The sequence below is a fragment of the Vanacampus margaritifer genome, chromosome 7 (genome assembly GCF_051991255.1).
Source record: "Vanacampus margaritifer isolate UIUO_Vmar chromosome 7, RoL_Vmar_1.0, whole genome shotgun sequence".
NCBI classification, from domain to species: domain Eukaryota; kingdom Metazoa; phylum Chordata; class Actinopteri; order Syngnathiformes; family Syngnathidae; genus Vanacampus; species Vanacampus margaritifer.
In genome coordinates, this window is record NC_135438.1 from 3,194,310 (window position 1) to 3,218,932 (window position 24,623).

Sequence of the window (24,623 nt, forward strand, 5' to 3'; positions counted from 1 at the left end):
TTTTTTTTCTGATGAAAGATGAGAGTCCAATCTTACATTTGGTAGTATGTGTGTTTCCATAGTCCAAACACATAATTTTCTGTGGACCTTGAAAGATCAGTCAAAAATGCTTAAATCGGCTGGCACCCACGGCATCCCTTTTCTGAAAACGTCTGGCAGTCAAAGAGTTAAAAATGAGGGGCGTCAGGCGATTAAAAAATTTAATCGTAATTGATCGCATGACTTCACTAGTTAACTCAAGATTAATCACAACTTTTATATCTGTTCTAAATGTACAGTAAAAAAAAAATCGAGGTTTTCATACTCTTGTTGAAATTTTTTTTAAACTAATAGAAATAGTTCAAATACATTTTTGACGCCGATAGCCGTCAATGGCAGTGGATGAGTTAATCCCCGCGATGTATTTTTTAAATTTATTTAGTGGGTTAATAGAGGGTCTGATAATGGCTGACACTGAATTAATTGTTAGCATTAAGCTAGCAGACTAAAAGCTCAACTTTGTGTTTATTTTAAATATACATACTGTATATAAATATGTGTTTATGCGTTGATTCTTTTGACATTTAATGTTATGAGGACGTCTTCAACATTTTTTGATCCACTGCACACCATCATCATCCTCTTTTTTCTAATCAATTACTTGCATAATTCAACTAACATTAACTAACACTTAATAAACATAATTTGATTGACATGAACAAATATTCTAAATGTGATTCGCAAACATTTATTAAACGCTTTACTTGAATGCATGAATTGATGTTTATTGCTCCAACACGACCTGCGCTACCTTCAACGCAGCCATCCGCTGTCGCGCTAAAGGCTAATCTATGGTCAAAATTAACAGCGTGATTAATCTGCGTTAATTCTTTGTGATCAATTAATCGGTTGAAGACATTCTGAAAAGAGTATGGATTGTATTTGACACTTTTTGAGTTAACTTCCCAGCGAACATTCCAACCAGCAACAAGTCATCATTTAACCCACTGGAAAGAATTTGCTTGCTAAACTTGGGGGATAAAAAAGTAAAACTGAGGTGCAACATCAGCACTAAGCTACTTCACCACACACACACACACACACACACGCACACACACAACACAACACGCCATTTAACGAGCATCTCTTAAGCACCGGCATGGATTAATAGAGCTTGACACAAAGTCTTTTCACTGGCTTTATCTGACTCTCCCAAGCCTGTGGGGGGGGGGGGGGGGGGTGGGGGATAACAGGGTTTTCCCAGTGTGTCTTATTTACAGCGCTTCACTATACTTTTTACATTCAAGCAACTTTGGCATAACAAGCAACGTGTTAAATCACATGTTTGTATGCACATCAATATTCCGCTTTGCAGCCATTAGAATATCAATAATAGTGATAATCAGAACAATGTCATATCCGTTAAGTACGCTAATGTTAGCTTCCTTTAGCGCTTTTTGCTTGCCAATTCGCTAGGATAGGAGCCGACTTACTACTTAACTCATTCGCTGCCACTGACGGCTAAAAACGTCAAAAATACATTTGAACTATTTCTATTAGTTTAACATTTTTTTCCATCTTTTGTTAACAATAGTATGAAAAAGCTAGAATTTTTTTTATTGTACATTTAGAACATATAAAATTTTTGATTAATCGCGAGTTAACTAGTAAAGTCATGCGATTCATTACGATTAAAATTGTAATCACCTGACGCCCCAAATTTTTAATAATCTTTTTTTTTTTTTTTTTTAATTCATTTGTTGCCATTGACGGCTATAAACGTCGAAAATTCATTTAAACTAATTTCTATTAGTTTAATATTTTTTCCCCATTTTTGTTAACAAGAGTATGAAAACCTAGAATTTTTTTTCATTGTACATTTGGAACAGATATAAAATTTGCGATTAATCGTGAGTTAACTAGTGAAGTCATACAATTAATTACACTAAAAAAATGTAATTGCCTGTCGCCCCTAATTTTTTATAAAAAAATATATATATATTGCTATTTTTTCTTGCACTATTTACACTTCATTCTTAGAGTTTTACATTTTTTGGATTGTAAAATTTGCATTCTACATTTTGGCTTTAGCCACAGATGCTAGCTGGCTAGCTCCCTATTTAGCTCCCCTGGTGTTCGTTTAATGCTAGGGCGCTAGCTAGCTAGCAGTAAAGCTCGAAAATAAAAACCCTGCTACAGTTTGGCTTTAGCCCCTAATGCTAGCTAGCTAGCAGGTAAACGAGCACCATGGGAGCTAGCTAAGGAGCTAGCTAGCTAGCACCTGGGTTGTGGCAGGGTTTTTACTTTCTGGACTTTGGATTTGGATTTTTTTTTTCTATTCCAAAATGGGCAATATATTGAAATAAATGTAGACGTTTTTTATTGTACATTTATTATTTTATAAAAAAGAAAAGAAAAAAGAAACCCATGCACATATAGCAGATATAAAAGTCTACACACAAGATTAACCCCTGTTCAAGATGCCATTAAAAAAAAAAAAACTTGATTTAGGATCAGAGTCACTTTAAATGATGTCAGTTGTGTGCTGACTCCCATTTAACTGAAGTTTGTGAAAGTGAAGGATTCATTCTGAAAATGAATCCTCATTATAAAGAGGGAGGGGAAAATTGAGTTGTACAGGTTCAAGAAAATGTCCACAACTTGAAGTATTGATGTGATTTGAGTTTAATTAGTGAAATGGCCGAGCTGAGGAGAAGCTGGCAGGAAGAAAAAAAAAAAAGCAGACGCCAAAAAGGCAGCGGCCGAAAATCGCTGAGTCTTCGTATGACTGCGAACGCTTTACTGGAAATTCTCATTTCTGGCGTTACTACTGCTGCGATTTACCGCTGACGGACGCGTGGATCGATCAATACTGTAGTCACGTTACATGTCACTCAGCATAGCATCACTGAGCAGGATTTTCAAATGGATAGTTGCATTTTCTTCTCCCATTTCTCGCTTATATTATTTTCTCGTGATTACGCAACTTAAATGCCTCAAAATACAATTTTATCGCACCCTCGCCGTCTTTTCTAGTAGCGGGACATTAAATTGGAGAGAGAGGAAGATTTTGGACCTGGATAGTGTTTGCGGACTGATGGAGGGGAGTCACGTACGCCCACGGTTAAGCCTGGGGGGGGAGGGGGGTTGTAATGGGGTGGTGGGGGGGGGGTGATCATTTACAAGCTGCCGGGCCAAACACAAAAAGGAATGAGGTGAATTTTCACAGCAATTACCTGCGACAAGATCCCTGCGGAAGGAGGCCTAAAAAAAGAAACTTCATCTCTTTAATTGCTTTGTCAGCGCAGGATTTACAAACGCTCATTTAATGCTACGACGCGCACACGCACGCACGCGCGCGCACGCACACACATAGCGTCAAAACTTGCATTTGTTATTTTTACCTCATGTCGTGAGTCAAATCGACACTGCTAGAAAAAAAAAATCATTTTCATATAATAGTGGCTCGGCGTGCATTGAGATGATCAGATTCATTGATGATTACTTTGATAATCTATTACTAACCCTATAAAAAGTAAACTGATTATTTCATCTAGGGGTGACAACATGAATCGATTAATTGACAACTAATCGATCATCAAACTTTGTGAAAACTCGTAATAATCAAACAATCGTTTAGAGCCATTCTTGAACTTTTTTCTTCAAATCTCTGATTTCAGACTTCAACAGTAATTCTTTTCTGATTTTTGTAGTCCTTTATGAAAGCAGACGTGTTTATTCAAAGTAAGACATTTGCAAACATCTGCTCTTATTTTGGAAGATCATGACTGAACCAGAATCAGTTTCAAAAAGCTTGGTGGGTATCAATCATCTAACTGTGAAATTGTTTAATTGTTGTTTAGTTTTTTTAACTAAGCACTATCAAATAGACAAAAATAATTGGTTGATGAAAAGTAATTGGGGAAAAAGTTTTTATAATACACTTTAATGCAAAATAAAATTGTATACAATTAATAATATTCGACAGTGACAGTCCTCGTTTTATCAAAATAAAATGTTTGCAAACATCTGCTTTTACTTTGGAAAACACAATCATCAACATTTTGGCCGATTTTCTGACGGCCATTATGGACCAAACCCGTAACTGAATCATATTTAATTTCCACAATTTCTGCACTGTCAATTTGAAATCATGTCCTGTTATTGATTAAAGGGATCAATTTTTATTCCTTTTTTTTTTTTTTTACCACAATTCAGCGACTTATTGACCAAATAATGGATAGATGAATTGATTTAAATATTTGTAAGTTGCTAAACTCAAACATGAAGACACAAAAAAAAAGTGTCAATAAAATTGTCCGTTTGTGAGCGTCTGTGGACGACACGCACACGCACGAGAGAACATCAATCAGCGGCCAAATGATTTGCTGACTGCGTGAAAGCACTCTCATCTGTCTCGCGCTGTTTATCGAAAGGGGAACGCGTTTGCATTTAGCAGCCGCGTGTCCACACTGAAGGCGACATGACCGAAAAGAAAAAAACTCAACAATTGTGGGATAAACCATATTTGCAAAAAAAAATAAAGCGCGGCGGAGACTGCAAGGGTTCCGAATTGCGTTACTTTGAGTGAGTTTTAGAACACGAGGGTTGAGAAAGTGCTGATTTTGCATTTTTGACAAATACGCTACACATAAACCTACAATATGTTCGTTCATCTTTCGCATCTCCACCATACAAACAAACTTGATAATAATGAAAACAAAATGATTGAAACATATCTGCAAATAAGTGAATTGGTAAAAGCTTGCGATTAACTCATTCACTGCCATTGACGGCTACAGACGTCAAAAAGTCATTAGAATTATTTCTATTAGTTTAACATTTTTTTTCCCACTTTTGTTAACAAGAGTATGAAAACCTAGAATTTTTGGTGGATATTTAGAACAGATATAAAATTGTGGGTTAACTAGTGAAGTCATGCGATTAATTACAATTAAAAAAATGTAATCACTGATGCCCCTAATTTTTAATAATCTTTTCTTTTTAAAATCTTTTTTATTTTTTTTTTAAAGAAAAGACTATTAAAAATTAGGGGCGTCGGGTGATTAATTTTTTTAATTGTAATTAATCGCATGACTTCACTAATTAACTCGCGATTAAAAAAAAGATAACTCTTTTTGAGATCTTTTTTAAGAAGAAAAGATTATTAAAAATTAGGGGCGTCGGGTGATTAATTTTATTTATTGTAATTAATCGCATGACTTCACTAGTTAACTCACGATTAAAAAAAAGATAAATATTTTTTAGATCTTTTTTAAGAAGAAAAGATTATTAAAAATTAGGGGCGTCGGGTGATTAATTTTTTTTAATTGTAATTAATCGCATGACTTCACTAGTTAACTCGCGATTAAAAAAAAGATAAATCTTTTTTAGATCTTTTTTAAGAAGAAAAGATTATTAAAAATTAGGGGCGTCGGGTGATTAATTTTATTTATTGTAATTAATCGCATGACTTCACTAGTTAACTCGCAATTAAAAAAAAGATAACTCTTTTTTAAGAAGAAAAGATTATTAAAAATTAGGGGCGTCGGGTGATTAATTTTTTTTATTGTAATTAATCGCATGACTTCACTATTTAACTCACGATTAAAAAAAAGATAAATCTTTTTTAGATCTTTTTTAAGAAGAAAAGATTATTAAAAATTAGGGGCGTCGGGTGATTAATTTTTTTTATTGTAATTAATCGCATGACTTCACTATTTAACTCACGATTAAAAAAAAGATAAATCTTTTTTAGATCTTTTTTAAGAAGAAAAGATTATTAAAAATTAGGGGCGTCGGGTGATTAATTTTTTTTATTGTAATTAATCGCATGACTTCACTATTTAACTCACGATTAAAAAAAAGATAAATCTTTTTTAGATCTTTTTTAAGAAGAAAAGATTATTAAAAATTAGGGGCGTCGGGTGATTAATTTTTTTTATTGTAATTATTTGCATGACTTTACTAGTTAACTCACGATTAAAAAAAAGATTATTAAAAATGAGGGGTGTCAGGTGATAATTTTTTTTAATTGTAATTAATTGCATGACTTTACTAGTTAATTTAGGATTATTAACACATTTTATATCTGTTCTGAATGTGCAATAACAATTTTTTCTAGGTTTTCCTACTTTAACCATTAACAAAAGTGGAAAAAAAGTCAAAATGAATTTTTGACGTCTATAGCCGTCAATGGCAGTGAATGAGTTAAAACCCCCGCAGTGGTGCAGTTCATGAGCAAACGTGCGCTGACAACATCCCGCCTTGGCCCGTTCCCGCCAACGCTGTGCGAAAGCAGCTGGTGACATCACGTTTGCTATGTGACAGGGCGGGTTAAAAGGTTCAATTCCCTCCTGATTGCCGCTGGAAAAAGAAAAACAAAAGTGCCAGGCTGAGGTCAGAGCCACCTCGGAGCAGCTAATGCCTGCTGCGTCGCCTCTGCCCAAATCCAAATTCACCAGGCAAGGGTTGCGCCCTCTGTCAACGCGCCCTCTGCACGCAGCTTTCCAGACTACTAAACAAGCTCGCATGGAGTATTTTAAGCTCCTGCATACAGCTTTTCTTTATTTTTTTTTTAAATCTTATTGACAAATCAGAGCTACTTTTATTTACCCAATTAGGGCTCATTTAGACAAATCCCCCAGTTTGTTAAAGTGCAAGGATTTCACACAAAATGGCTGCCTCAAACCAAAATGGCCGACTTTCTGTTCAATTTTGGTCATTGGTCTTCGAGAATTTTGTGCGTTTCCACTCAATTTCGTTTTCACCCATTTCATCAAAATGCCAGCCACACAAAATGGCTGACTAAAATGAAAATGGCTGACTTCCTGTTCAGTTTCAGGGACGGGTCCTTGAAACTTTGATGTGCATCCTGATACGAGAATGTCTACCACCTCCCATCCTGTTGCCACAAGTCGCAATGTGTATTATTTAGCGCCATCTAGCGGTGAACTAATAATTCATTCATTTAAAAGAACATTATTAATTCCAAAAATATGTTCTATCACATCAACATACATGCTTTTATATAATCATAGGTCCAGTAATCGCTAACTATATTAGATAGGTCGCACCACACCTTAGAGGTGGCCGCCATGTTTCACTCGAACTTCGCTAACATAGTTAGCCTCTGCCGCTTGTGCGAGATGCTTGTCTCCCTTTGCTTTGTTTTCGCTAGATTTTGCTTTGCTACATTCTCCCGGTAGCTGCTATTGTTAGCCGCTCCAGCTAGCTTGTGCTAGCCACTCTTGTTAGCTTCTCCAGTGAGTTCTTGCTCGCTAAGGCACCGTAGTGCGTATGTTTACAAATTGCTGCGTTCTATTAGTTCACCACGAGATGGCGCTAAATAATACACACGGTTTCTTTCAGAACAATAAATAAAGTGTATTGTTAAAACATTGCCTTTGAAAATATGTACATAAAGATTTAAACATACGTGCTAACAAGTCACAATTGCAGTAAATACTAGAGCTCGGACTCGCACCCAAAATCTGCGTTTGTTATTCGTTTACTATAAATCAGCCAGTCCCGAATCAACTTAATTTGTATTTTTACCGAAAACCAACAAAAAATAGTCCAAAAAAATTGATCATAATGCGCTACGGGAAGGTTTACTTATTAGTTTAAATCATTGACTTTAACCTCCAGGATGCTTCACCCAACACCGGCCAACAACAGAACCCAGAGAGTTCTTTTTGTACCAATTATGAATCCATTCTCTCGTGTCGCACCAGCTGCTAGCTAGCGCTAAGCTACGGTATTTTGCTAGCTAGGATGGCGTGAAACGAATTAGACTGACATACCAACACATGAAATCTGAATGGATTAAAAAAAAATAATAATAATAAATCTAACATCCGCATTGGAAAGAGAAATGCTATCAAAGTACTATTTCAAGGAGCACATATCGTAATTTACACTGTGAAAGTAGGTCAGTTCTACCTTTATCAGCATTTATATCAAAACCTAAAAGAATTTTAAATGCCTTTTTCCAACCGTGCCAATCAAAACGGAGCATTATGTTATTCTCTTTGAATAGCGAGCTTTCATGTCAGATGTCACCGGATGGTGCTAGCTCGCTAATGTTGCGGGCCGCGAGCGTGTGTCGCGCATATAAATACATCTTTCAACTACATGCCTCAAATTAGCAGCGTAATTGGGGGTTGATGTTTTTCCTTGGCGGACGCCGACCGTTCCAGCAGCCCGACCGCATCCTGCGCGGCGTCCTTCCAAGTCGTTCACGGGCGACTTTGGCCGCGTTTCCGTTCGACCGCGTTCTGTGTTCGCTCTCTGCCGATAATGTACACTGTGGCCACGAGGGCCGGCGCTGACAACTAGCAGGATTATAATTCCCGCCGGCGTCGTTTAACGCGCCGCTTCGCGGCGAACCGTGGGGCCGAGATGACGGCAAGACTTTACGGCTTTTGTTGAATACGTGACGAGCGTCGTCGTTGGCTGTTAGTTGAAAAGAGGAAGAGATGAGAAAAAAAATAAATAATAAAGGGGCTGTTTTTATGCCTCTATTGAGGCTGGGGAAGAAGCCAGGCCAAGCAAGCAATTGTGTCCTTGCTCATAAAAAATACAAGTTGACACTTTAATTGATGGGAGGAAATAGAAAACATATTTTAAGGTTAATATACAAGCCCATTGGTGGTTATGGCAGGACTCCAGATGGAAATGTCAACAGGAGAGGCGGAGCCAAAGACTTCTTATGCTGCACATTTTGCTGTCTTTTCAAGATGTGCCTGATGACCGAAAACAAATTCTACTAGCTTCTTTCGTTTTTGGATTTACAAGTCAGTTTATGCAAGTCTTTAAAAAAAAAAAAAAAACATTAGTTTTGGCAACATTGGTTTGGAGACTAAAAAAAAACAAACCCTACTTGCTTCTTATTCTTTGTTTTTCTACTACACACACTTTCCTTGTATCACCCTGTCTCAAAGGGAAAATTAGTATTATAAAAGGGTGTATATATATATATATATATATATATATATATATATATATATATATATATATATTAGGGCTGCAAGTTGCTACTACACAACACATTTTGCGCAAAACACATTTAAACAAAAAAACTGGGAATGGCAAAACGAAGAGCTGCTAAATGAGTTGAATTGAGAGGATATAACTTCTCCTTATTTATTATCTTGTGTACATATGAATTATCAATTAAACACCAACACATTTAGCCTATGCTAAATGGTTAGCAATCACAATTAGTATTAGCGCGTTTCAAGAACAAACATTAACTACTATTACTATTACTATAGCTACATGAGTTGAAATGAGTGGATAGAACTACTAATTATTTATCTTCTGTGCATAGAGGATTATTTGAAAACAACAACAACAAAATTAGCCTATGCTAAACGGTTAGCAACACGATTGGCATTCACTCGCTAGTGATGACCATTTAAGGTAAACAAACACCAAGTAGCATTTAGTTCACACGTACATCATTATATCTACATGACACATGTAATAAAAGTCAAGTATTAAAAGTCACTTACAGACAGACAGAGGTGACAAATCCAGGTCCAGAAAGCAAAAAAAAAACCTTGCCACAGTTTGGCTTTAGCCCCAGGTGCTAGCTCCCATGGTGCTCGTTTACCTGCAAAGGAGCTAGCTAGCTAGCATCAATGGCTAAAGCCAAACTGTGGCAAGGTTTTTTACTTTCTGGACCTGGGTTTGCCCAGACGACGTACATGTTACAGACGATGCGTCAACAATAGTCCATGAGTAAACTAGCGGGGAAGTCACAATTGTTGCTGTACCATTTGTGCTCAATAGGTGGCTTAAAGAGCTCAAGCACCTCAACGTTATTGTAGATGCTAGTTAGCTAGCGGGGCCTTCCTTTAGACTGTTGTTTGGTTGCTAGCCTTTAGCAGTTAGCTAGCCTTTAGCAGTTGCTAGCCTTTAGCAGTTAGTTAGCCGGTTCGCATCTGCATAAAAACTAATCACTGACCCTCAATCTTCAAAGACAAAAGGGACAGTGACATGATTAGCACACAGGCCTCGTCCGACTGTTAATTCTGCTACCATGTTCGTGCATTCATTTCCATAACTCCAGCTCACACAGCGAGCGAGAGGGAGGTGGGGTGGGTTTGGTGTACTCTGCTCATACATCATCATACTAGTTTTATGCTCGTGCATAATTCTGTTATCTGCATAATCCGCAGAGGAGATGGTGTAAAAGGGCCAAGCTTTTAATGGTTGGGTGGCCGCTGGCTTAAGGATCACTGGACAAAGGCGTGGACTCATTTTACGTACTGCTTGTAAAAAAAAAAAAGGAAAAAAAAGAGACCATTAGGTCTACTTATAAGTGGTAGGCATACTAATTGATTAATTAATCATGTACGATAGCGTGATGTTAAAATTTTGCCTTGAAGCAATGGAGTCAAAACGGGGTGTACTACTTGCTACAGCCAGCAGAGGCGCTGTTGTCGGGTTCATTCTCAACTAGTTTGCGGTCTGAAGATGAAGTTGTGTTTAATATAACAGTGGCATGGAATCAGGAGTTTCTTCTTCTTCTTCGATACATTAATTACAAGTTATTGCAATAATTTGTTCATTTTTCTCAAATGTCAATCAAGAAAACGTAATCACGCCGATCCTTAGTAATTGACGTTGGGGAAGATATTGCGAAGATTGCAGGCTTTTTTTTTTTTTTTTTTTTACATTGACATTCCGTCTTCATATTACCTTAGTCGGAACGTTTTTTTTTCGTTGCTAAGTTTTAGCAACAGTGAAACCCATTGATTTTTTTTTTTTAACAGAAGCGATGTAGTTTGTAAAAACAGTCATTTGGGGTTTATCAAATGAAATGTACAACTAAATACATATAGACTGTCTTCATATTTATGTGGATTTCATATGATTTTATAGGAATTTTTTTTCTTCCCCTGGATGTGACCTAACTAAATTCTCATGAGATTCTTGAAAAGCAAAACCAAACAAACTCATTAATTAGGACTAATTTATTGTGTTGGGATTACTTATGGTCTCTTTTGAAAAACAAATAGTTTGGATGTCAATGTTGCAAAACGACTGTCACCGCCACAATGAAATGCAGAATAACACACTTAAAAGACAGGACGGCGAATGTAAACACAAAAAGTTATTTAAATTGCAAAACATTTTTTTATGCAAATAATTCTATCTATAACTCCGTCCCCGGAATCACATGCACTTTTATCAGCTTCCATTTTTCCCCGCAGGTTGAAGTGTCAGCGTTTACGCGAGCGGAGCGTCAGAGGAATTCTTACTCGAGAGATTTAACTCACCAAGTGTGTGTGTGTGTTTGTTTTTTCTCGCCGACTTCAAAACACCTTCGGAGCCAAGCGAAGTTTGATGTCCCGAGTTGTTTTTGACGGCTGTCATCCCGAGAGAATTGTCAATAAAGAGTTCACTCGAATGCCACTTATGGTGAAGTCAGCACATTGTGCTTGAGGAAGCTGAACTCAAGACACTCAAGACACCTCGTGCCATATTAATCGGCGTTTTTTTTTTTTTTTTTTTTTGAACTCGTGGCCCGCTGCATTTGCCCTCGTTTACAGTAACGAGCAAACTAACAGAAAAACATTACTGTTGCTACAACAATGATGAGAAGAAGTTAAAAATACAGGGAAGCAAAGACTTAAAAATGGCTTCGGGAGGAGGATTTTGCAGAAAAAAACTTGAATTAAGATTGGTAAGAAGACTGTTTACCATGAGAGCTTTAAAAATAAATGACCCCACCGAGAGTGCAATCAAGTGGGATTCATATAGTCGTTCTACGTAGAGGATGAAGAATACAGTAAATGACTGTGAGTACTGTTACTATAGACGTCAAAAATTCATGTGAACTATTTCTATTAGTTAAAAAAAAAAAAATCATTTCATTTCGTTTTTCATTTCAACTGTGGGTAAATCAGCTCGTTTGCAACATGGCCCTGGTTGATCTCTTCTACTCTGCTACCACCTGCTGGCCGTTTTTGTAATAACTACCGTTGCTTCCCCCGTTCTCTGGAGTTGAAAGGTTGCATCAAAGCCTTCTGTATGCTCTAGTCTAGCATTTAAAAAAAAAAAAAAATATATATAAAAAACATATAAATACGTCTTTGGTACAGTTAAAACCTATAAAATAGAACGGGAGCAAATGAGTTAAGGCGCTGCAACGCAGCTACATAGTTGCTAATCATTGCCTATGTTAGCATTAGCCTTAAAACCTTAGCCTAAAACTAAGGAAAGAGTGCAATACATTTGCACACTACACTAACTAACCCAACCCGTATAAAAATAACGGCCAGTTTTGAGTAACATTCCGGAAATGCAGCAGAAATCCTCCACATTCATGAAGATTGCTGTTCATCGCGTACTCTTTGTGACCTTGTAGGCCGCTTAATTAGATGTGGTGGGTCAAGAGGGCTTTGCATTCTGTTGTTAATTGATTTAAATAATGACTTTAATGGAGAAAATGGCTCACGTGGGCGCTGCAGCAATCATTTAGAAAACAAACCCTCCATTCTGCATTACCTCGTAACAAAAATAAGCAAACCTATTGGGAGCCTGCGACATTGTTTTTTGGACTTGAACTCCTAGTAAACTCAAGTTTTTCTCCACTCCGTACGCACATGGATCGCCGCGTAGACGCCTGAAAAGCGAACGTCCGTCTCCCGAGCGTTAGTCTGTCATTTCCTTCGGAGTCAGCCTGTCTGCTCCCGAAATAGCGGCCGACCTCAGCGCAGACTCCATTTACATGACTGTGTGGTTTGGGCGCGAGGCCGGCCGGGCCGTGTTTCTGCTCCCCGAGTGCGGAGCTGCCTTTTGAATGCGCAATGTTTCATTTGGAATCATTTCTCGCGCACACGCACACGCACACGCACATACACACGCGCGCTGCTGGCTTTTTACACAATAGAGCTCGATGTCCTGCAAGCAATCTCCCGCGAAAAAAGTCTCAAATTAAAGAATGCATAATGGATGTGGAGGAATAATAGAGCGGCGTGAATAATATTGGCAACAAAGCAAATGGAACTCAATGGAAATGAAGTGAATCTCTGCCAGTGGTACCTTGAGATACAAGTATAATTTGTTTGGTGTCCACACTTGTAACTCAAAACATAACAGAAATCAACTTTCTGTATTAAAATGAATGCAAATGTGGAATGTCTTCAAGTTCAACACAAATTTTCCTTCCTTCCTCCCTCACTCCATCCTTCCTTTCTCCTTCCTTCCTTCCTTTCTCCCTCCTTCCTTCATTTCTTTCTTCCTCCCTCCCTCCTTCCTTCCTTTTTCCCTCCTTCCTTCCTTCATTTCTTTCTACCTCCCTCCCTCCTTCCTTCCTTCATTTCTTTCTTCCTCCCTCCCTCCTTCCTTCCTTCATTTCTTCCTACCTCCCTCCCTCCTTCCTTTCTCCCTCCTTCCTTTCTCCCTCCCTCCTTCATTCATTTCTCCCTCCTTCCTTCCTTTCTCTCTCCTTCCTTCCTTTCTCCCTCCTAGCTTCCTCCCTCCCTCCTTCATTTCTCCCTCCCCCCTCCTTGCTTTCTCCCTCCCTCCTTTCTTTCTTTCTCTCCCCCTCCTTCCTTCCTTCATTTCTTTCTCCCTCCTACCTTTCTCCCCCCTCCTTCCTTTCTTCCTCCCTCCTTCCTTCCTTCATTTCTTTCTCCCTTCCTCCTTCCTTTCTCCGTCCTTCCTTCCTTCATTACTTTCTCCCTCCTTCCTTTCTCCCTCCCTCCCTCCCTCCTTCCTTTCTCCCTCCCTCCCTCCTTCCTTCCTTTCTCCCTCCCTCCCTTTCTCCCTCCTTCCTTCCTTTCTCCCTCCCTCCCTCCCTCCCTCCTTCCTTCCTTCCTCACCAGTTTGGATCGTTGTGACTGGACAAATGCAATTAATTGCGAGGAGAAAACTTGTCTTGAAAGTCAACTGATTGAAAGGCGGGCTTTTTGGTGAAAACAAAATAAAACAAAATGTCATTGATGATGGAGTATGATGTTGGAGGAAAGGGAGAAAGTACATCAATCACACATGACGTGACGTGAAAGATCGACTACTGACCTTCGTCTGCTGCTTATTTTTCACACACACGGCGGTGACAACCTTGAAAATGACAACAAATAACGCAATGCTCATTGTGATCGACATGCCTTATTTCCATGTGTCCCTTTTTGTCTAATGTGCATGACACTTTGGAATTGGCAGTAAGTGAGTGAAGCATATAATACACTCATAAGTAGGAATGTTTGATACCACTTTTTCTTTAGACGATACTCAAATCGTCAGTACTCACCGAAACCGATACCAAGTGCCGATACCATTAGTACTTATGATACATAAAATTTCCCCCAAAAACAATGACGGATCATTTTTTTTAAATGACATATATATCCCAACTACAGCAAATATCCTTAACATTGAATGAAAGTAATGGAAATTATATTGTTTCGCAAGAGCCGATACCAGTATCGATAAGCCGTCGCGAGTACCGATACCTGGTATCGGTACTCGCCCCATCCCTACTTATAAGCAAAAGCTCTATGTTGCCTGTACTGCATTCAGCAGGACAAAGTGAATATATTAATGCACTGAATAATAACAAAATTCAAAGTTTATGGTAACCTAGCTTTAAGCGGCTAATACATATTGCTAACTTAAAAAGTGGAGGAAAAAAAAAAAAAGATCAACCTGCTGCAGAGTGAGAGGAAAAAGGTTGATTGTCAGATAGGTCAGTGTCTTCTGGCAGGCAGAGAATTGAATTCTGGCTCAAACGTGGAGGGATGCGTAGGCGTAAGAATGTTGCTAGAAAAAGCAGCATCCATTTTTCAGATTGCAGTAGTAGCAGTAAGTGTTGTTTGATTGACGTTTGAGCAGGGCTTGGTTTCAGCGCGCCGAGTGGCCAACGGCGTTTGAAAATGGAGACTGATGAGATTTTTCATGATTTCGAAGCCCCACTTTATTTACGAGATATTTTGTTGTGTGTCGTACGTTGCTCTTCAGGATTCACATAAATAACTGATGAAAATAGTTTAATAGAGTAACCCATAAATATACCACGGATTATGATCATAAAAACTGTATCATTATTTCAAACTCATTTTACAACATTAACCTTACAGATGATTTGATTTTGAAAAACATATGCAGCACTTTCGCAACGTTAAGTAGATCTTCCCCGACATAAGATATTAGTCAAGACTTTAACATACTTCTTTGACACCAATTTCTGCTTTCCTTTTCGCCAGAGCTTTGGCGACACCATTCTCAAACTTTCTATAAAGAACACAAAAAACACAGGTGAGTTTTTCAGCGTACCCGAGAATACCTTTCACAGAAAAACGTAAAATAATTAATTTGTGAATAGGGGCTTCAACTGTATATTTTTTTGTCCCCGCAGAAAGTTTGAATTGAATTCAGAATTGTTCAACCTAGCGCTGCACTATCCCCCTATTGTTGTCATTTGACCGCCCCTTGCTAATGAAGAAAAATGAGCAAAATAGCAACATAAACAAACTGTCGAGCGGTTCACTCCGCCTCAATCATTCAGCCCACAAACGGTAGCTTGAACGCTGGCGTCGTCAATCACTTTGAACAGAAAAGGATGGCGGTGCTGCATCTTAAAGAGTCTCATCAGCCTCTCAATCAGAATGGAAATCACCGCTCGGGAGCCTGCGGAAGTTTTAATGGCACATTAGCGTCTCCACCTGGCCCCTAAAACGCGGCAGGTAACGGTAGTCGGGCGCTATTTATGACGGCGGATGCAAATGAGACGCCAGGATAAGTGAGTGTTTAATTTATGCGCTTATAAAGGCTTTGGGAAGGCGACTTGCCGAGACGTATCGCGTTTGCCGTCCTCCAGCGAGGTGAATCCGCAAAGTTAGCTTGAGCCACAAACATCCGCTTATCGCCGCCGCAGCCCCAACGCGGATTGCCACAGAATTATACGCAGTGTTTGTTGAAGCTGCATCTCATTGATAAGGATGAGGTTGGAAGCGCTGCATAGTGACGTACAAAAAAAACAAACAAAAAAAAAAAGAGGCCGGGAGAGAGTTTGGCACCAGCCAGAACTACCATCGCAAATCCACCACATCCCAAACTAGTTGCAGCTTTGTTTGTTCCAAGGTAACCTCGCCATATAATAATGCTATGCTGTTAGCTTGTGCCAATGTAAAGGCTAGTTAATGTCAGTAGTAAGTTAAGCTAACGAGTTTACTTACTTACTTACTTGAAAAAATAAAAATTGTAGGTCACCTTGACATTCCCGTCAAGGGACGTCACTCGGTTTGTGATACTGTTTGAATTGGTAAGCCACGCCCCTAAATTGATGAGTGGCCAATCACATAGGTTTAATAAATGCTTTGGATTCATCACATATAAACAAGCACAGCTTTGTCTGTTCCAAGAAAACTTAGCCGTGAAATAATGCTATGCTGTTGTTCGCTCAATTACCAAAAGGCTAACGTTTTGCTACTAAGGTTTAGTTACAATCTATGGTGAGCTAAGCTAATGAGGCTAGCTAGGAAATCTTGCTTTGCCACCACATTGTTTTTTCGTTGCTGTTAAGCCACTCTGGCTTTTCAGTATTATAAAGTCTGAAACACTGAGCTAGAACCCAAAAAGCAGACTAGCCAAAACTGGGGATAACGCTACGTGGTCTTCCGCTTATTCAGATCAATCCATCGAAAATCCACAGAGTCTCGTGTTTCTAAATATCTTAGCTGTAAAATAATGCTATGCTGTTGTTAGCGCATTCACCAAAAGGCTAATATTATGTTACTATCTTAAGGTCGAGTTACTATCTGTAGCGAACGATGCTAATTAACTAGCTAGAGTGTCTACTCTTTGTAAAACCTCTATATATCATTTTATTGCCATCCTTTTTTTGGGTTAGACCCTTTCATATATTTGTCTCCCAAGGCCTCCTCATGGAACTGAAGTCGTCAGACTGTTGCTTCAAGATTGCCGCCAGTTTAAAATGCGGGATGACATTTCTGTGTCAGCTCTTGTCATTCTTTTCAGCGGCGAAAACAATCAACGGGCTGTCGCTATCGCGCCGCTTCCGTCTCTCGACTCCCAAAGCCCGTTCCCGCCTTTGTTTTTCCTCTTGGCGCCGTCACACTTTCCGATACGTGTCACCGTGATTTTCCCGTACCATATTCTTTTATTACTATTATTAAGCAGACAGCAGCTGTCGCCTTTAAACGACAATTTTTTTTTTCCCTTCCCGAAGGATTTAGGATTACACGGTTTGTACGGGTAGCTCTCGCGCTCTCTCACATAACACCTCCCCGCTGTGATGTGTGCGCAGCGACAAACATACAAAACGTCATGAAGCTGGCTGGAAGAAGAAAAAGGTCAGACGAGACCCGCCTTCCCGTAGCCTCTCCCGGGGAGCCGTTGCAATTTTCGATGATGTGTCAGTACGGCGTCCGGAAATGGATTTTCGTGTATAGGGGAGGGAGGATAGTGATGGCTGCTAAATGGTGCTACCGAGGCAATCAACCGTGACAAATTTGCCGCCCAAAGAGGAAGTCACAGATGCCAGGGGAGCGCTCTGTGAATTTGTCAGCTATGACTGTCAGCGCCACGAATAGTCCGGTCACATTTCTGCAAGGATTTGACAAATGGTGAATGAAGACTCTTGTGGTGGTTTTACTTCACCGTGTTTTCTAGTCACAAAAGTTCAAGACATTGGGCTTTGGGGTGACTTTTCAACATCTACAGGTGATCTGTCCTGTCCGGCTGTTCAGCATTTCAGTACATTTTGCACATCTTGCTGAACATGAAAATTCACAACAGACGTTTGATCCAAGGAAAATTTCCATTTTGGCATTGCAGGACTTGTGAGAGTCAAATTGTGTTCACCTGTAAATGTTTAGTGGCACAAGATCCATGTGCGAAGTTACATACCATAGTTTTGCATTCTTGTCCAATTTAACAATCCATCCCTGTTCAAATTTTAGTCACTAAAATCGCCGTCAGTCAACGACAATAAAGGGAAGGTTCTTGCTGGACGCATGCAATTTCAAGCAACTTGTGACCTTCTACCAGACACCACATCAAACCACTGCACCCCATTTTACGATATGAAATCGCATTCCGAATACCCACCACCTCCTCATGCCTCCATCGCTTGGCGGGTCGTCCCAGTTGCGACCCTTGCCATTCCGAGCGCTGCCATTGTGAAACGAGCGCCCAGCCGCTGCCACTTTGCTCGACATTTTTCCTGCAGAAGATTAAAAACACACATCACCTTGGACCTCAAAAGTATTACATTTTAAAAATAAATGGTGTTTATTCCTGTTGAAACCTGACACCAAAAAGTATCGAGCTTGCAAAACTAGGAAGCTAACTGCCACAGGGGTTGGTGTCTTATTTTAAGTGTAAAAAGACACATAACCTTACAGATTTCTATTATTAGGCTTACCGTTACATATGTTGAAAGTCTTTTAGTTCAAGTCACCCTGCTAACCAGTAAGTCGAGCATGCTAGCATGCTAGACTAACTATATACAGTATAAGACAACTAGCATGCTAGCCTAGCCAATCAGTCGTACTTAAAAAGTAAAACCACACATTACCTAGCATCTTTCTATTATTAGACTCACTTGAGTGAGAAAAGAAAGCAATCATTTTTGCTCGTTACAGCTATCAGTCTTCTAAGCAACGAGTAGCTAACAAGCAAGCTAACTGCTGGACCAGTCCAGTCTTTTCTTTCCTGTAAGTACACATCACCTAGTATATTCCCATTATTAGAGGCACATTTAACAACAACAAAGCTACATTTAATTAAAAAAGACCCCCCCCCCGCCCTTCCAATTTGAAAGTCTTTTACATGAAGTTACCCTGATAAACAGGCTAACTAGCAAGCTAACCTTGCCTGACGTCGTCCTTTAAGATTAGCCAGCGATTAGCAACCTGGCAGAGAACTTTGTCTTCTTTTTATATTAATCACATCATTTTGCCATACGAGACACACAAAAAAAACATAAATATTACAATTAAAGCCTGATACGTGAAGCTACTCTACTAAACACCAAGCAGCTAATTAGCGAGCTAAACTGCAGAATCAAGATTAAAACCATCTGAGTTTTCCTATTAATTGACTCACTTCTACTTAAAAGAACGCAATTCATATTGTTTATTACAGCTGAAAGCCCTTGCTAACCAGAAAATGGCTAACTTTCAAGCTATCATGGCAGATCGCTTGACATCTTCTTTTAAGATTACACACATATTGTATCTTCCGGCTACTTGACTGGTTGTTTACTGCTAGCACAAATGAGCTTACCAGGGACCTCCTGTCAGGTGTTTTTTCAAGGTCATAGGCAAGCGTCGGTGGAATTCCGAAAAGTCCTTGGCATGTCTGCAGACAGACGTGCATGTTGATGTGGCTGGAGAGAAGTCGGCACCGGGAGGGGGTGGCGGGGGGTTGGGGCGTCTGTTCAGGCCCGGGGGGGGGGGCATCGCCAGGGATTGTTTGGTCGCTGTACAGCCTTGAGCGGACGGAGATGCCTTAAGCATGTGGCTGCTTTGGCTCGTTCTCAAGCTGACGTCTGCCAGCTCTTGGTGCTGTGAAGCTGACATCTTTGCTCCGCCATTTGGGAGAGGACGGTTTAGTACTGACACATGATTAAAATATCAATCCACTCGGCCGGCATAAGCAATGGAAACGTGTCAGGGAAACATGAAGGTTTCCAGTGGCTGATTAGCTAGCGCAAGGATAATAGGACAGATGTAATGATGTCGGAATGTTGGACAAGAAGGATTGTGACAGTGCAGAAAAGTGGAAGTGACAGCGTAGGACAAGCAGGATGACGGCGAGCCAGAATGAACAGCACTCTTTTGAAAAGGTCTCATTAGAAGTAACTTTTTTTTTTTTTCCACATAAAGGTAGGCAGGTTAGCGTGATAATTCAATTTGAGTTTTATTTTCATAAAAAAAAAAAAGATACAAGATGGTTTAGCCTTGAAGGAAGACATCAAGGGAACCGGAAGGTTACCGTTCAAATTCATGCTTTTATGCATGCGTTGAAAAAAAAATGCATGGATAGAAGATCCATCATCCTGACCCGAGAAAGGATTTGCCATAAACGAAATAACCACATATTGTATTTTTTTTTTCCAGTGCAAAGGGCTCGCTTGCATGAAAATTACCATTCAATGACGGCACAAAACTGCTGCGAAACCAACATGAAGTGCAAGAACTCAATTTTGTCATTTTTCCCACCGAAATCCACTCACTCAAAATGTTAACTCTTTGACTGCCAAAAACGTTAAATAACGTTTAGTAAAATCCTATGGAGGAGTGCCAAAGACGTTAAAAGACGTTTGTTTCAAAACAGAGGTGAAACTAACCATTTTCTATTGTTGATTACTGGAAAACGGAATAAGGTAAAAACAAACTTTTTTGTTCTGATGAAAGATGAGAGTCCAATCTTTCATTTGGTAGTATGTGTGTTTCCATAGTTCAAACACATAATTTTCTGTGGACCTTGAAAGATCAGTCAAAATGCTTAAATCATCCCGTTTCTGAAAACGTCTGGCAGTCAAAGAGTTAATATTATTGCGGTAGTATTTTTGTCCTGCATATCATTCAAAATTCGCAAAAAATTATTAGGCCTACTCATGTTGTAAAATGGGGCAGTATATGACCCAGTGTAGTGTAACTCAGAGCCATATAGAGAGAGAGTTTGGCCAACTCTCGGGGTAACAAGATGGCGTCCATATGTCATGTGACCAGCTGTGATTAGTCACGCTGTGATTGGTCAACTGCTGGTCACATGATAAATGGACGCCATCTTGTTACGCTGCTAAAGCAGAGTTGGCAAAAGTCTCTCTATACGGCTCTGGTGCAACGAAGACATGTCTGCCATCTAGTGGTGAATGGTGATATTACAAATCATAACTACAATTGGAGTCGCGGATTTGCATAGTCGCAGATTTGTTTCCGTTTCTCTCCCTCAATAATTTTCATATTTTGTGTTTTTTTTAGGACAACATTTTTCGTGAAAAACTTATATGGAATGTTTATCAGCCTTTTTTGAATTTTTTGGGGGGGTTTGTAACAATAATAACAAAAAAGCTGATTCCTTTTTGCTTTGATCCAACACAAACTTCGGCTGTAAACCCTTTAAATGTAATCCACATTTATTGGTTGGCTTTAGTTAAAAGCAACTAATGATAATAACATGTGTGTTTTTAATCTAAAAAAAAAGGTCACAGATAATCCGGAAGTTTGTTAGTTAGCGGCTTGTTGTTTAGTTCACTAACTTTAGCTGTAAGACTTTAAATTGTAATGATCCTAATTTATTGCTGTCTTTTCATTAAAAGTGACTTATAAGAAAGTACGTAATGCTGACGATCGCTGGTTCCAATTTCAACTCTAACAAAATCAAAACTGGATACCTGAACTTGTTACCTGTCAGAGCACAGAAAGAATGATTCTGGATGTAAAAAAAAAAAACACTGCAAGGAAAGAAAATAACTTCCCATCTCCTGTCGCTGCTCTTTCCTGCGGAACAAAACTAACCGTTATTTGTCGGCGTCGCGCAGTCGGTGACAGCGTGCGCTTGAGCAGGCTTCGATGGGAGGTCGCACCTTCCGCACACGTGTAATAACCACGGTGTCGTTGCTCAGCGGACGTGGCTGTCGGTCCGCCCAAACAATCCTGTCTTTTTTTTTGGACGGTATTGATTTTCTCGCTGACGGGCAAAAGGTCCGCGGCATCCTCGGGGCCGCCGCTATAGCTTTCAAAGAAGCTGCCGTTTGTCAGGCGTCACTCCGCGCTCGGCGGGATGAGGGAGACGGATAACCTTTGGCTAACTGATGAGGTTGACGCCAGGACGACTCGGCAGGGAACTCGCTGGAAGTGAAAAAATATTTGAAAAATGAGGCAGTCATGCGGGAAAACAAGACAGTGATTCAGCATCGGCGCTGTCGTTTGCTACTTGCCGGATCCCCAACCTGCAGTTTAATACCGAGTTTAACCCAAAGGGTTTATGTATGTATTTGTATTTTCTACACATTTTCTGGATTTTTTATTTTCAAGATACAGTTAACAGTACAGGTAGCTTTAACCATTTTACTCAACAATGTCAACCACAGCCTTATGGTGCCTTCATGTGATATTGAAATTATCGTAAATACCACATTGCACGTGAACGCCCCTTCATGTTGTTTTCGAGTTGAGAGAACTATTCAAGTTTCAACATGGCGGAGAGCGCCGAAGGATTTGTGAATAGCACGCTGATTTTATCGAAAGAAAATTTGCCACTTTATAAAGTGCCAACTTTGCGAGTTTTTTCCTCGCAAAGTTGCCACTTTATAAATATTTTATCGAAAGAAAATTTGCCACTTTATAAAGTGGCGAAATTTAGGAGTTTTTTCTCTCTCGCAAATTTGCCACTGTATAAAGATTTTATCGAAAGAAAATTTGCCACTTTATAAAGTGGCAACTTTGCGAGTTTTTTCCTCGCAAAGTTGCCACTTTATAAATATTTTATCGAAAGAAAATTTGCCACTTTATAAAGTGACAAATTTAGGAGTTTTTTCTCTCTCGCAAATTTGCCACTGTATAAAGATATTTTCGAAAGAAAATTTGCCACTTTATAAAGTGGCAATTTTCCGAGTTTTTTTCTCGCAAAATTGCCACTTTATAAATTTTATCAAAAGAAAATTTGCCTCTTTATAAAGTGGCAAATTTGCGAGTTTTTTCTCTGGCAAAGTTGCCACTTTATAAAGATTTAACCGTTTTTTTTTTTGCCACATTATAATTTGCTCTCACCTTCTAAAAAAAACAATATTTGTACGTGGCCCTAATACGCCGTCGTACGTAACACACGTACACACAAAATCTGCCGTTTTTTCTTCTTCCCCGACACCCCTGGCGATTGACTTGGGAGCCGTCTACAAATCACGGTAACAACACGCCGCCTCCCATTTGTCACGCAAAGTGTCAGTTAAATTCAACACATGCTAATTAGTCCCGTGATGAAAATGAAAACATTTTCATGAATTTATTAAACCTCCTGGATGCCTGGACAGAATGCAAAAAAAAAAAGTTGAAAACATGTCTGGCCAAAAGAGGACATTTGGCCACCGTATCCGATCCTTTCATGTCATAAAGAAATGTCAATCCTCATATTAAATCTGGTAGCTGTTTTTGCCAAAAGGCATCCCAAAAGTTGTCGATGCGTGGGTTGAGAAACACGACCTCTGCTCGACAGACATATGCATAAAAATTAGATACTGCCATTTGCAGCCATTGGGAACGCATGCTGTGTAATTGCGGCGGTAAAAAGTCCTCTTTGTGGCACTACCTCATTTTTATCCCTTCTTCTTGGAAATTCAACATTTTACTTTGATTAAAAGTGGGAAAAAAACATCAGCATTATTACAGCCTGCCATTATATCAAATTATGCTTCTTCCCATCTGCATTTTTCTCTGCATATTGAATTGGGTAAATTGCACTGTTCTGCTTGTGCAAGGCATGGTGGCCCATTTTTCAAGACTATTTGATTGACCATTTGTGGGCCGCGTAACCATCAGGTTCGAGAGCTGGGTGACATCCTGTAATTATGCCCAAGGAATTGATTTCTGTGATATCAATTACAGTACACAATATGAGTTGCTACCACGACAACCGGATCCTGAGAGGCAAGACACGCCTCCACGCTCATGATGGCGGCGCCAGCGTACTCTAACTGACATAAACAAACATTTTGGTAAGATTCGACTACTGACCAGACTGGCCAATCACAGCACAGCACCCGGATCTGGCAGTACGGAAGGATTAATAGATAACATTATTGTAACATAGATGCTAGTTGTTAGCCATTGTGCCTGTAGTGTTTCTTGTCGTATATTAGCATTAAGCTAGCAGAGGGTATGTAGCTTGAAATAAATGCGTACATGGGTTTGTTTTCTATTTAGATTGACAGTAACCTTCAATCACTCAATAATACCGGTTTAACACATACTGTCTTCTATGTTTACTTTTAAAGTGCGATTTATTGCTCGCAAATGAGGACATTCAACATCCGCGTGTGTGTTTGACATCATCATAAAAAGTGCAAACACCGAAGAACCGTCAGAAGTGAGAAGAAAACTAAACCAAACCCTCTGAGAAATCAGCCGTTCATCACGTTGCATATTAGTTCCAGGGAGGGAAAATGTTTTCTCAAATTGTGTCATCAGCCGTTTGTTAGCTGACGCTACACGCTGGAAAAATGCTAAATTTACACCTGGGAGAAAAGGATTCAAGTGTAAACTGACACTGACATTTAGGTGTTGCTAGATTGCAAACAAACAAAAAGCCAATCTCATTTATTAACAGAAAATTGCCTTTTTATTTGCTAGAAAATCTTCTAAATTAGCGAGATAAGCCAGGAGATGGCGCTTCCATTTGATACAAAATGGTGGACCTTCATGTGTGCGCGGCTTTCAGAAACAGGAAGAACAATCATTTGGTCTTCAATTTCCCTTAGGTATGTTTTTGTAAACATCAAAAATAATTTAGAAATGTCATTGACCACAATGTATATGTCAATATCCAAGACAATTTAGAGATGTCAATGAATGCAATCGTGTAATTTTAATGAATATTAAATAAGTTAATTTTTTTTATTATTATTATTATTTTTTAAACTTTTAACAAGGTAGGGC

General features: G+C 39.3%; 1 long non-coding RNA gene across 3 annotated transcripts in view; it reads right to left on the reverse strand.

Annotated features, from left to right (window-relative positions):
- Window positions 1-24,623, reverse strand: part of LOC144055284 (uncharacterized) — a 128,167-nt gene that overhangs the window by 5,820 nt on the left and 97,724 nt on the right. For 2 of the 3 annotated variants that reach the window (XR_013294815.1, XR_013294814.1), the window contains exon 3: window positions 18,070-18,184. This is a non-coding gene — a long non-coding RNA (uncharacterized LOC144055284). Of the gene's footprint in view, window positions 1-18,069; window positions 18,185-21,487; window positions 21,822-24,623 lie in introns of those variants that run through there. The other variant, XR_013294816.1, reaches the window with a different exon arrangement.